The 12950-nt window shown below is 41.1% G+C and overlaps 1 protein-coding gene and 5 non-coding genes across 6 annotated transcripts in view; all 6 read right to left on the bottom strand.

Annotated features, from left to right (window-relative positions):
- The window catches only part of LOC126190989 (uncharacterized), a 443417-nt gene that overhangs the window by 322721 nt on the left and 107746 nt on the right, over positions 1–12950 (bottom strand). The gene's annotated exons all lie outside the window — the stretch shown is intronic.
- Positions 11604–11678, bottom strand: Trnas-uga (transfer RNA serine (anticodon UGA)). Its single transcript has one exon. It is a non-coding gene; the product is annotated as a tRNA-Ser (tRNA).
- Positions 11905–11979, bottom strand: Trnas-uga (transfer RNA serine (anticodon UGA)). The gene has a single exon. It is a non-coding gene; the product is annotated as a tRNA-Ser (tRNA).
- On the bottom strand, positions 12206–12280 carry Trnas-uga (transfer RNA serine (anticodon UGA)). The gene has a single exon. It is a non-coding gene; the product is annotated as a tRNA-Ser (tRNA).
- Trnas-uga (transfer RNA serine (anticodon UGA)) lies at positions 12507–12581 on the bottom strand. The gene has a single exon. It is a non-coding gene; the product is annotated as a tRNA-Ser (tRNA).
- Positions 12808–12882, bottom strand: Trnas-uga (transfer RNA serine (anticodon UGA)). Its single transcript has one exon. It is a non-coding gene; the product is annotated as a tRNA-Ser (tRNA).

Genomic DNA, 12950 nt, shown 5'->3' with positions numbered 1-12950 from the left:
CCATTGTGTCATTACGTCAACGATTTGGAGCAAGCGAAAATTCAGCACACTACCTTTCATAACGAACGCTGTTAAGAAACGAAAGTAACGTTGAGCATCGCATCAGTAATGGAGCGACACCTGTTAATTAGCACAGTAATTAATGTCGTGATAATGGTATTTGCTCAACAAAACAAGATCATGTTTGGTTGTTCTTTCATCTTCCGCCACACTTTCTTCATCATTTTTCATTTTTCGTATCGTATGAGTAGTCGCTATTTTTCGCTCATTGTCTGTACCCTATCTTTGTTTCTTCTATTTCCGTTTTGTACACTCTTAACTCTGTTATTATTATAATTATTATTATGCGTTATTGTCAGTTTAGATTCAGCTAGTGTCTAAGTTACTACCATTGTTATTTTTTATCGTTGTTGCTATTTTTCTTATTTTTATGTACTGTATAGTTTTAATATCTGTCATTTCTGTTTTTTGCTATAATGAGGTAATATTTGCTTCACAACAGAATTATTACGATTGAGATGTAATACGTTACACTACCTGTCAGAAGGTACATTAAGTGCACGAATGAAATAAAAATTTAGAGCCATTTTTTTCTGGAACTTCGCAGATAGTGCTCTCTTAGAGAAGTCTAGACTTTTCTTCGTTTGTCATACGTGCATGAGTGCGACAAAAGTACTTGAAATCGTTTCGGAAAAGAGTAATTTTTGTTCGTGGACAGCCAAATGTTAATCGTTGCTTGTTTTTTTTTTTTTTGGTCATCAGTCTACTGACTGGTTTGATTCGGCCCGCCACGAATTCCTTTCCTGTGCTAACCTCTTCATCTCAGGGTAGCACTTGCAACCTACGTCCTCAATTATTTGCTTGACGTATTCCAATCTCTGTCTTCCTCTACAGTTTTTGCCCTCTACAGCTCCCTCTAGTACCATGGAAGTCATTCCCTCATGTCTTAGCAGATGTCCTATCATCCTGTCCCTTCTCCTTATCAGTGTTTTCTACATATTCCTTTTCTCTCCGATTCTGCGTAGAACCTCCTCATTCCTTACCTTATCAGTCCACCTAATTTTCAACATTCGTCTATAGCACCACATCTCAAATGCTTCGATTCTCTTCTGTTCCGTTTTTCCCACAGTCAATATTTCACTACCATACAATGCTGTACTCCAGACGTACATCGTAAATTTCTTCCTCATATTAAGGCCGGTATTTGATATTAGTAGACTTCTCTTGGCCAGAAATGCCTTTTTTTGCCATAGCGAGTCTGCTTTTGATGCCCTCCTTGCTCCGTCCGTCATTGGTTATTTAACTGCCTAGGTAACAGAATTCCTTAACTTCATTGACTTCGTGACCATCAATCCTGATGTTAAGTTTCTCGCTGTTCTCATTTCTACTACTTCTCATTACCTTCATCTTTCTCCGATTTACTCTCCAACCATACTGTGTACTCATTAGACTGTTCATTCCGTTCAGCAGATCATTTAATTCTTCTTCACTTTCACTCAGGATAGCAATGTCATCAGCGAATCGTATCATTGATATCCTTTCACCTTGTATTTTAATTCCACTCCTGAACCTTTCTTTTATTTCCATCATTGCGTCCTCGATGTACAGATTGAACAGTAGGGCAAAAGGCTACAGGCTTGTCTTATACCCTTCTTAATACGAGCACTTCGTTCTTGATCGTCCACTCTTATTATTCCCTCTTGGTTGTTGTACATATTGTATATGACCCGTCTCTCCCTATAGCTTACCCCTACTTTTTTCAGAATCTCGAACAGCTTGCACCATTTTATATCGTCGAACGCTTTTTCCAGGTCGACAAATCTTATGAAGGGTCGATTTTTCTGTAGCCTTGCTTCCATTATTAGCCGTAACGTCAGAATTGCCTCTCTCGTCCCTTTACTTTTCCTAAAGCCAAACTGATCGTCACCTATCGCATTCTCAATTTTCTTTTCCATTCTTCTGTATATTGTTCTTGAAAGCAGCTTCGATGCATGAGCTGTTAAGCTGATTGTGCGATAATTCTCGCACTTGTCAGCTCTTGCCGTCTTCGGAATTGTGTGGATGATGCTATTCCGAAAGTCAGATGGTATATCGCCAGACTCATATATTCTACACACAGTCGTTTTGTTGCCACTTCCCCCAATGATTTTAGAAATTCTGATGGAATGTTATCTATCCCTTCTGCCTTATTTGACCGTAAGTCCTCCAAAGCTCTTTTAAATTCCGATTCTAATACTGGATCCCCTATCTCTTCGAATCGACTCCTGTTTCTTCTTCTATCACATCAGACAAATCTTCACCCTCATAGAGGCTTTCAATGTATTCTTTCCACCTATCTGCTCTCTCCTCTGCATTTAACAGTGGAATTCCCGTTGCACTCTTAATGTTACCACCGTTGCTTTTAATGTAACCAAAGGTTGTTTTGACTTTCCTGTATGCTGAGTCTGTCCTTCCGACAATCATATCTTTTTCGATGTCTTCACATTTTTCCTGCAGCCATTTCGTCTTAGCTTCCCTGCACTTCCTATTTATTTCATTCCTCAGCGACTTGTATTTCTGTATTCCTGATTTTCCCGGAACATGTTTGTACTTCCTCCTTTCATCAATCAACTGAAGTATTTCTTCTGTTACCTATGGTTTCTTCGCAGCTACCTTCTTTGTACCTATGTTTTCCTTCCCAACTTCTGTGATGGCCCTTTTTAGAAATGTCCGTTCCTCTTCAACTGTACTGCCTACTGCGCTATTCCTTATTGCTGTATATATAGCGTTAGAGAACTTCAAACGTATCTCGTCATTCCTTAGGACTTCCGTATCCTACTTCTTTGCGTATTGATACTTCCTGACTAATGTCTTGAACTTCAGCCTACTCTTCATCACCACTATATTGCGATCTGAGTCTATATCTGCTCCTGGGTACGCCTTACAATCCAGTATCTGATTTCGGAATCTCTGTCTGACCACGGTGTAATCTAATTGAAATCTTCCCGTATCTCCCGGCCTTTTCCAAGTATACCTCCTCCTCTTGTGATTCTTGAACAGGGTATTCGCTACTACTATCTGAAACTTGTTACAGAACTGAATTAGTCTTTCTCTTCTTTCATTCCTTGTCCCAAGCCCATATTCTCCTGTAACCTTTTCTTCTACTCCTTCCTCTACAACTGCATTCCAGTCGCCCATGACTATTAGATTTTCTTCCCCCTTTACATACTGCATTACCCTTTCAATATCCTCATACACTTTCCCTATCTGTTCATCTTCAGCTTGCGACGTCGGCATGTATACCTGAACTATCGTTGTCGGTGTTTGTCTGCTGTCGATTCTGATTAGAACAACCCGGTCACTGAACTGTTCACAGTAACACACCCTCTGCCCTACCTTCCTATTCATAACGAATCCTACACCTGTTATACCAGTTTCTGCTGCTGTTGATATTACCCGACACTCATCTGACCAGAAATCCTTGTCTTCCTTCCACTTCACTTCACTGACGCCTACTATATCTAGATTGAAACTTTGCATTTCCCTTTTCAGATTTTCTAGTTTCCCTACCACGTTCAAGCTTCTGATATTCCACGCCCCGACTCGTAGAACGTTATCCTTTCGTTGATTATTCAATCTTTTTCTCATGGTAACCTCCCCCTTGGCAGTCCCCTCCCGGAGATCCGAATGGGGGACTATTCCGGAATCTTTTGCCAATGCAGAGATCATCATGACACTTCTTCAATTACAGGCCACATGTCCTGTGGATAACGTTACGTGTCTTTAATGCAGTGGTTTCCATTGCCTTCTGCATCCTCATGTCGTTGATCATTGCTGATTCTTCCGCCTTTAGGGGCAATTTCCCACTCCTAGGACAAGAGAGTGCCCTGAACCTCTATCCGCTCCTCCGCCCTCTTTGACAAGGCCGTTGGCAGGATGAATTCTTATGCCGGAAGTCTTCGGCCGCCAATGCTGATTATTTATCAAAATTTAGGCGGTGGCGGGGATCGAACCCGGGACCGAAGACGTTTTGATTATGAATCAAAGACGCTACCCCCTTTTTTTTCTTAATTTGTGGCATGGCCGAGACTTCTTTTTCTTTTTTTTCTTTTTTTTAAATTCATTTTGTTCGATATAGTTCGTTGCTTTTGGTCTGTGCGGAAGTCACAAGACATCTGTTCAAGCTGATCGTTGATTTCTTGACTCAGTTTTTTTATTACTGAGAGCGCGCAGCTCTCTGACCGAACACGCTGAACTACCGTGCCGGCAAACCCTAGACCACAGGTGCTTCCCTTGTTATGAAAACGTATTTCTTTTACCGCTTCTAGTTCGTTGTTGCATTCGTAACACAGTAGAATCACTTATCGTGAGATAAAAGGAATGGTCTTCATACTACTGTCTAGCAAGCCGGGAATTGTCTAACTACCATTTCTTCACTGCAAGTGACACTGTTTTTGCACAACTTCCTACCAGCAGAAATTAATCAGATTTGAGCTTTGTCATACACACCAAAGTAAGAACAAAATATATCAACCGATCAGCCGAAGAATGCAATGCCAGGAGAACGTACGTTATCTAAAATCCCTTAACGTGTCGAAATAATTTATCCAGGAGATACGATATTTTGAAGTGTTAACTTTGCATTACTGTCAGGTGAAGCAGTCGGAAGTTAATTTTTTTTTAAAGAAATGGAGAGGTGTGTTAACAAGTCTATTCCTTGAGACAATACATGACTGTTCAAATTGATTTAGCAAAAGGCCACTTTCCGTGGCTGAAACGTGGACTTACTACCGTTTTTTGGATTTTCTGCATGACAGCTACATTTTTGTTGGAAATGGAAAGAAAAAAGATTTTTTTAAGCGACTACGCAAAGAAGGTTATTTTCATTTGGAACGAATTAGAATCATCCTCACAATAGTGTGCATACTTTAATCGCCAAAATTTTAAAATAACCCAAAATAAATTCAACTGACCTCTCGGTTTGCAGGTAAGCAATATGGTGTCGAATTATTACACTGTTATACACCACGCTCACTATATATAGATGAAAAGTAATGAGTTTCTTGGTAGAACGAGTCCCACGTCAGGAAATGCAGAATCACAAAGCCCAATGGTACACATGCCGCTTGCTTCGCATAACTCCGTTAAGTGGGTCGTGTTTCTTTTGGCAGAGCTCATTTGCACGTCTTTGTCGAAACAAGTCGCGTATTGTCTCAGTTCCACTCTGTCCTCGTTTGTACTCAACTGGACGCTGGTGATTTTCGGACACCCAAACTCAGATCTGCTTTTACACTATAGTGTAATGACAGGTAGTTCCTTTGTTCAGCTTTCCAGAAGTTATTCGGTTTTCAGGAGGAGAAGTACAGATACCCGCCTTACTATTTTAATTCTAAATTTACTTTCAACTTCAACGAATTTCTCTACTAAATCAGATCTGTTCCCCAGTCTTCTAATCGTCAGTGCGTCATCCCTAATGATGTTAAATTCTAATCTATTTACTTATTTCATTTTAAGCCTTTTGGGGGCCTTTATACGAAAAGTTCTGGGAAGTTTGTAGAGTCTCATTGTTCAAATGAGAAGAGATACAGTAAAAAAGAAGACTACAGGTCGTGTCACAATTTCGAACAGAAAGAAGGAAAAACGAGGCTGGGTAAGATAACATCTGTAAAGTAAAGTTATGCTCGGACTGATTATATCTGCGTGATTGTGTCATGTAGCCGATGTAGTAGTTGGTAACATAAGGAAGAGGAGACAAGAACAGCTGTTTCTGATTTCGAAAACTGAAGTTCTGGTTTTGAGAGATTACTTTATTCGAATTCACACCTGTGCCCTTTTAGAGAAACTGAAAAAATCTCTGCAGAGATGTAAAATATTTCACTATATATGTTTAGCATGTTTAATCATAGCGTGACGAAAGGTACTTACTTTCCTAATACCGTTAGGAAAACAACACGTGTATATCGTCGGAATGTACAATAACGTTTACGATTTGCTTGAGTGATGTTTGGTTGAGGTACTGATGTGTATTTACTGAAATTCTGTAACAGAACTCTATGATCTATTGCGATTTATCACCGTGTTCCACGAACTCCTGCCTGCAGAGGTGGTGGGTTGGAGTAGGTAATGTGCTGAAGCGTATTTCCGTTTTTATTGTGATCCATGGATTCAGTTTTTACAAATCGCTTTATCTGAATCTGCGAAGTTTTATTAGATATGAAATACAAATGAAGTAGAGAGATAGCATTAAACTGAGCAGATCGGTAATATGTGACTCAAACGACGTGGATGTTACCGAGTATAGAGTGTTTGACTGCAAAAAAAAAATTAATCAAGGAATAATATGTCATGAATCAGAATTTTGGTGCAGAATTACAGTTTTGCATCACGGGTAAGATGAGCCTGTATAGCTTGGAGACAAGATTCAGTCGATAGTCACTTCTGCCTTGTAAATGCTCCCTATAAGCTTTTGGCACACAAAAATAATCTGGGGAGTAACTTTACCATTTGTAGAATTTTCCCATTTGTAGCTTTGAGTTCGTGACAGAACATAAAGATTCCGCGCTCTGTCTAAATAATTGAAGCAAATTCGTCACCAACAATTTCAGCGTAGGTTAACATCGGTTATTACCGAAGTATCACATGTCAACTTCCCACTAAGCCTTGGGCAATATCATCGGCTAATTATTCAAAAAACAAAATTTCGTTATTATGTAGCCTATTAACATTATATGTGATCGCAAACGTTAAATAATTGAGTATACCGTTATCAAGATACATTTTCATTAAAACTTTAAACATGAATTACAATCTCGTGAGAACATTTTAGTGTTTGTTTGGAGGACTTATCTAGAAGGTGTATTACTCAGGAATGATGAATTCTGCGTAAAGTTGCGATCATTTTGAGTGACGCAAAGTGCTTCACAATAACGACAGAAGAGAGAACAGTTAGCACTCACTAAATGCAGTGCAATGTTCTTAAAAGAGAAATCGAGTGGATAAAACGATGATGAACAATAGGGCTAAGCAGCAAACATAAAAAAGTTTCTTACAGGCCTTGAAGTACCAGAAGGAGGTGGATAAGTGTTTTATTAGAGGTTATTCTGAATTAGTGTTATAGCAGTTAATTGCAGTTATGCTAATTATTAATGCGTGTCCAAAACAAGAAATCAGCTTGAGAGTCATTGCGCACTATTTTAAAGTAAAATCACATTACTCTGCGGTTTGAAACAATTTCTCATCCTCAGGTGCACAATTCTTTAAAACAGTCACATAAATTTTTAATTTATTGGAATCTGTTGAAGAAGAAATGAAGTTTAGTAATTTCATTAACTATGCCAGTTTCATAAACGAAAGATGATAAGGCTGCAGAAGTTTCACTGGTGGGAAACCCTTGCACGTCCTCCACACAGTCACGACCTCTCCCCGTGCGATTTCCATATTTTTGGAGCCCTGAAGGAAGACATTCATGACCATCGATTTGGTTCGCTCGCAGATATGCGCGCCTGAGTACAATTATCGTTCCGTTGGCAACGGCAAACATTTTTCCATAAAGGCATTGACCGTGTTCTCTCACAATGGGATAAATATATTAACAGTTGTGGTACTGAAGTAACAAACAGTTTACTTACTTTTTTCCCATCTATCTCTTTTTAATTTCATTGCCCCTTACACGTATTTCTACTCTCGATCCCTCACAGCCTAGACGGAACTCGCGTGGAATCCTTTGAAAGATCACCATTGTCTGGACGTGAAAAGTGTGATTGCTGAGAGAGTGCACTTAGTGTTATTTGATAATTAGTCCAACGTCGACAGGGAAGTTAAGATATTTCTCAAAAACCATAGCGGAGACCATTTCGAAGCTAATATTGAAAGGTCTCTGTTGGATTCCTTTCATGTTAATTTCTTAAATCTGTTGTCATTTACGGCATAAACTCCTCTTCTAAATTTACTGTGGTGTTTCTGACTATCTGGGAGGAGACTGAGCAGTGAAACGTGTTACTTTTATACATAAACAAGAACGATCTGTCACACTACTACACTTTAAAACACAGTTTATATGTAATTAATGTCACGCAGTCTCATACGGAACCTACATCCGCTTTCTTTTATATACTGTATATGATAAGATACTGTCATCTCCCTTCCCTTCTGTGTGAGAGGATGAATGAGCAAATGTATTTCTAGTTGCATGCTTGATGGTAGCAGACAAGCCTGTCTGCTAGAGAACAGTAGGACCAACGTCGGAACAGGTAGCTACGCTTTTCTAAAAGCAGAGAGGTTTCTATTCTTAGTATGGTCCTGTCCGTCCCTTGTCATGTTGGTATAGGAAGCTGCCTCTCTGGTCACTTCCGTTTGTATCTGTGAGACACCCTCAGGAAGGGACCACGGCAGTCGGTCCGCGGCGAGCGTCTGAAGTGGTAAGATCTCCGGCTAAGCGCATGTCTGCTAAGTCCGTAGGACAATGGATTTCTTAAGTTCAGCCTAACTGAAAATTTAATCACCTTTATTTCAGGTTTAGCTCTAAAATATCTAATGTTATCTTAAATTTCAACGCAGTGAAATTCGAGTGTGAAGTTCAGAATGTCTTCCGGTAGTTGCTTTGTCACTACTTTGTAAGTTAAGTGGAACCACGTGTTGATCAGTAACTCTAACTAAGATCATCAATCTTAAATGCGAATGTGCGTGAGATTATAACGTCTCGTCTTGACAATAATTTTCAATATAGCAACTTTTCTTTATGTTCAACCCACGTGGGGTGTACTTTGTGAGACCAGTACCATGTGCTTATACAATTGTTTGACCCATCAGGTTAATAGTAAGATGATAGTAACCAGTTCGAGGTTTTTCTTTTGTAAATTGCGTTTCGATGTAATTTATTTTAAGTATCAAAATTATTGTGGAGTTACACTCTTTGTGTAAACCAAGTTGACCACGTGAAGCATGTGGTGTAAGCATCAAAGTAGCCCTCAGCTATTCTTTTCTGGAAGATTTCACAGAGTTAGTATGAATTTAGTACAGCAGTGTGTGGTAATTTCATGACGGACAGGATTGCGCTACGAACGTAACTTCTTTGGGTGAAAATTGAATCGGTTGGTTGTGGTTAATTTCCTCTTGCATATGTTTCAACGTTCTTCGTGTGTTATTTTATGAATGCAGTGTTGTATGTAGTCTCCCAATCTTGGCTCCCTATTTGATGTGTTTCGTAAGATTACAAACTCACATTTTCACAATCCTAAATAAGGCACTAGTTTAGTTATGAATCAAGTTTGATATGCTGGAATTTTAACGGACTAATGATCAAAGTTGAAGTAAATGTCGAAATAAAAACTGATTTATTTCTTTTTATTTAAATTGTCTTTATATATATATATATATATATATATCACCGGTTATCGTAAGATGAGTACTAAAAGATTATAATTAATGTTAGTCTGGTTGGGAATTTGGTAAGCTAGACTGGATACTTGGTGAAACAGTTGCGCAGTATTGCAAGGTTAACTTCCTCAGGTAGCTCACAGCTTTTAACCTACTTTTATGGTCTTGAATATCAGCACCGCTTTCAGAACAAATTAATGCAACAACATTACAATATCACCTCAACTGATAGTCGAAACAGCGACACCGGTATTTGCTACCATTAGAAAAAGACCTGCAAGTTAAGTCTTAACTAAAACATCTAAATACCTGTTTTAATATTTTGGAAAATTGCTACACACAGAGAGAATTAAATGAGTCAGACAGTACTAGGAGGCTGTTTAGAACGGTATAGCAGCAATAAGTAATTAAGACCTCTATGATAGCGTACGCGTTCGTACATCTCTTATCCTGGAGTTACTGTAAAAATCAGTATTACGACAAACTAAAAGAATGAAGAGTCTTCAAAGTGGAAACGTAGGAGGACGTGCCAATATGTCTGTTCAAAGACGAAGTGCTCAGTGTGAGCACGTGAGTGAATTCGGATGAGATAGAATTCTCGTAATGGAAGATACGTTAGGCACACCGTAACATTTCGGTTCGGAAAGGACATGTTGCCACGGTGGTGATGTGCGTATACAACCAGTGGCCGACGAGGGTCGTGCACAGTGATTGAGTACTAAACCACTTAATGACACAACGTCACGTAATTACCACCTTCTTGTGCGTACGGACGTAACGGACCACACAGTTTTCTCCACACTGCTGTAACAATGTAACATGTACAGATCTATCTTCGATTCGAAGTCGTCAACTGCGAATGGTTTTATATATATAAAACTGAATCATGTGGAAATGCATTTATGACCATTCAGAAAAGTCTCATTTGTATCTGTCGAAGTACGAGGGTCACTCCAAAAGAAATGCACACTATTTTTGTAAAAATACATTTTTCATTCTGCATGTGTGAAAGTCTTACAATGTGTAGATGGATCCTTTTCGCTTGTTTTCAAACTTAGTTCAACGTGTTCCAGTGAGTGGCGCCGTCACAGCATGTCTTCAAGATGGCTGCTACACTTCACGTTCGTCAGAAGCAACGTACTGTCATAGAATGTGCTGTGAAAACGAGACAGTGGGAAACATCCACAATAAGTTGAAAAAGGTGTATGGAGATGCTGCTGTCGATCGCAATTCAGTTGGTCGGTAGGTAAGCAGGTTACGTGTTGAAAGCGGGCACGGTAATATTGAGGATTGTCCTCGCAGCGGCAGGGCTCGTACTGCACACACTCCAGACAATGTGCAGAGAGTTAACGAATTGGTGACTTCTGACAGAAGCATCACAGTGAACGAAATGTCACGCTACGTTGGGATAGGGGAAGGGAGGGTTTGCAGAATACTGAAAGTGTTGGCGTTAAAAAAAGGTTTCTGCCAGGAGGGTTCCCAGGATGTTGACAGTGGCTCGCAAAGAAACAAGAAAAACGGTATGCAGCGAACTTTTGGAACAGTACGAGAATGGTGGAGATGAATTTCTTGGAAGAACTGTGACAGGTGATGAAACATGGCTCCATCATTTTTCACCAGAGACGAAGAGGCAATCAATGGAGTGGCATCATGCAAATTCACCCAAGAAAAAAGTCCAGAACCACACCTTCTGCCGGGAAAGTTATGGCTACGGTGTTTTTCGATTCCGAAGGACTCTTGCTTGTGGACATCATGCCAAGTGGAACCACCATAAACTCTGATGCATATGTGACGACGCTGAAGATACTTCAAGCTCGACTGAGTCGTGTTCGAACACATTGGCAAAAGCAGGATGTTTTGCTGTTGCACGACAATGCACGGCCACATATCAGTCAAAAAACCATGGAAGCGATCTCAAAACTCGGATGGACAACACTGAAACACCCGCATTACATTCCTGACCTGGCTCCATGTGACTATCATCTCTTTGGGAAACTGAAAGACTCTCTTCGTGGAACAAGGTTTGAAGATGATGACACCCTTGTTCACGCTGCCAAACAGTGGCTCCAACAGACTGGTCCAGAATTTTTCCGTGCGGGTGTACAGGCGCTGGTTCCAAGATGGCGTAAGGCAGTTGAGAGGAATGGAAATGATGTGGAGAAATGAAAATATTGTTTCTAAGGGATGTATCTACACACTGTAAAACTTTCAAACATGTAGAATAAAACTTCCTGGCAGATTAAAACTGTGTGCCGGACCGAGACTCGAACTCGGGACCTTTGCCTTTCACGGGCAAGTGCTCTACCAACTGAGCTACCCAAGCACGACTCACGCCCCGTCCTCACTGCTTTACTTCTGTCAGTACCTCGTCTCCTACCTTCCAAACTCTACAGAAGCTCTCCTGCGAACCTAGCAGAACTAGCACTCCTGAAAGAAAGGATATTGGGGAGACATGGCTTAGCCACAGCCTGGGGGATGTTTCCAGAATGAGATTTTCACTCTGCAGCGGAGTGTGCGCTGATATGAAACTTCCTGGCAGATTAAAACTGTGTGCCGGACCGAGACTCGAACTCGGGACCTTTGCCTTTCACGGGCAAGTGCTCTACCAACTGAGCTACCCAAGCACGACTCACGCCCCGTCCTTACAGCTTTACTTCTGTCAGTACCTCGTCTCCTACCTTCCAAACTTTACAGAAGCTCTCCTGCGAACCTTGCAGAACTAGCACTCCTGAAAGAAAGGATATTGCGGAGACATGGCTTAGCCACAGCCTGGGGGATGTTTCCAGAATGAGATTTTCACTCTGCAGCGGAGTGTGCGCTGATATGAAACAGCCTGGCAGATTAAAACTGTGTGCCGGACCGAGACTCGAACTCGGGACCTTTGCCTTTCACGGGCAAGTGCTCTACCAACTGAGCTACCCAAGCACGACTCACGCCCCGTCCTCACAGCTTTACTTCTGTCAGTACCTCGTCTCCTACCTTCCAAACTCTACAGAAGCTCTCCTGCGAACCTAGCAGAACTAGCACTCCTGAAAGAAAGGATATTGCGGAGACATGGCTTAGCCACAGCCTGGGGGATGTTTCCAGAATGAGATTTTCACTCTGCAGCGGAGTGTGCGCTGATATGAAACTTCCTGGCAGATTAAAACTGTGTGCCGGACCGAGACTCGAACTCGGGACCTTTGCCTTTCACGGGCAAGTGCTCTACCAACTGAGCTACCCAAGCACGACTCACGCCCCGTCCTCACAGCTTTACTTCTGTCAGTACCTCGTCTCCTACCTTCCAAACTCTACAGAAGCTCTCCTGCGAACCTAGCAGAACTAGCACTCCTGAAAGAAAGGATATTGCGGAGACATGGCTTAGCCACAGCCTGGGGGATGTTTCCAGAATGAGATTTTCACTCTGCAGCGGAGTGTGCGCTGATATGAAACTTCCTGGCAGATTAAAACTGTGTGCCGGACCGAGACTCGAACTCGGGACCTTTGCCTTTCACGGGCAAGTGCTCTACCAACTGAGCTACCCAAGCACGACTCACGCCCCGTCCTCACAGCTTTACTTCTGTCAGTACCTCGTCTCCTACCTTCCAAACTCTACA

Source organism: Schistocerca cancellata, chromosome 6, assembly GCF_023864275.1.
Source record: "Schistocerca cancellata isolate TAMUIC-IGC-003103 chromosome 6, iqSchCanc2.1, whole genome shotgun sequence".
Lineage (NCBI taxonomy): Eukaryota > Metazoa > Arthropoda > Insecta > Orthoptera > Acrididae > Schistocerca > Schistocerca cancellata.
Note: the sequence above shows the minus strand (reverse complement) of the source record. Positions and strands in the feature narration are given on the sequence as shown.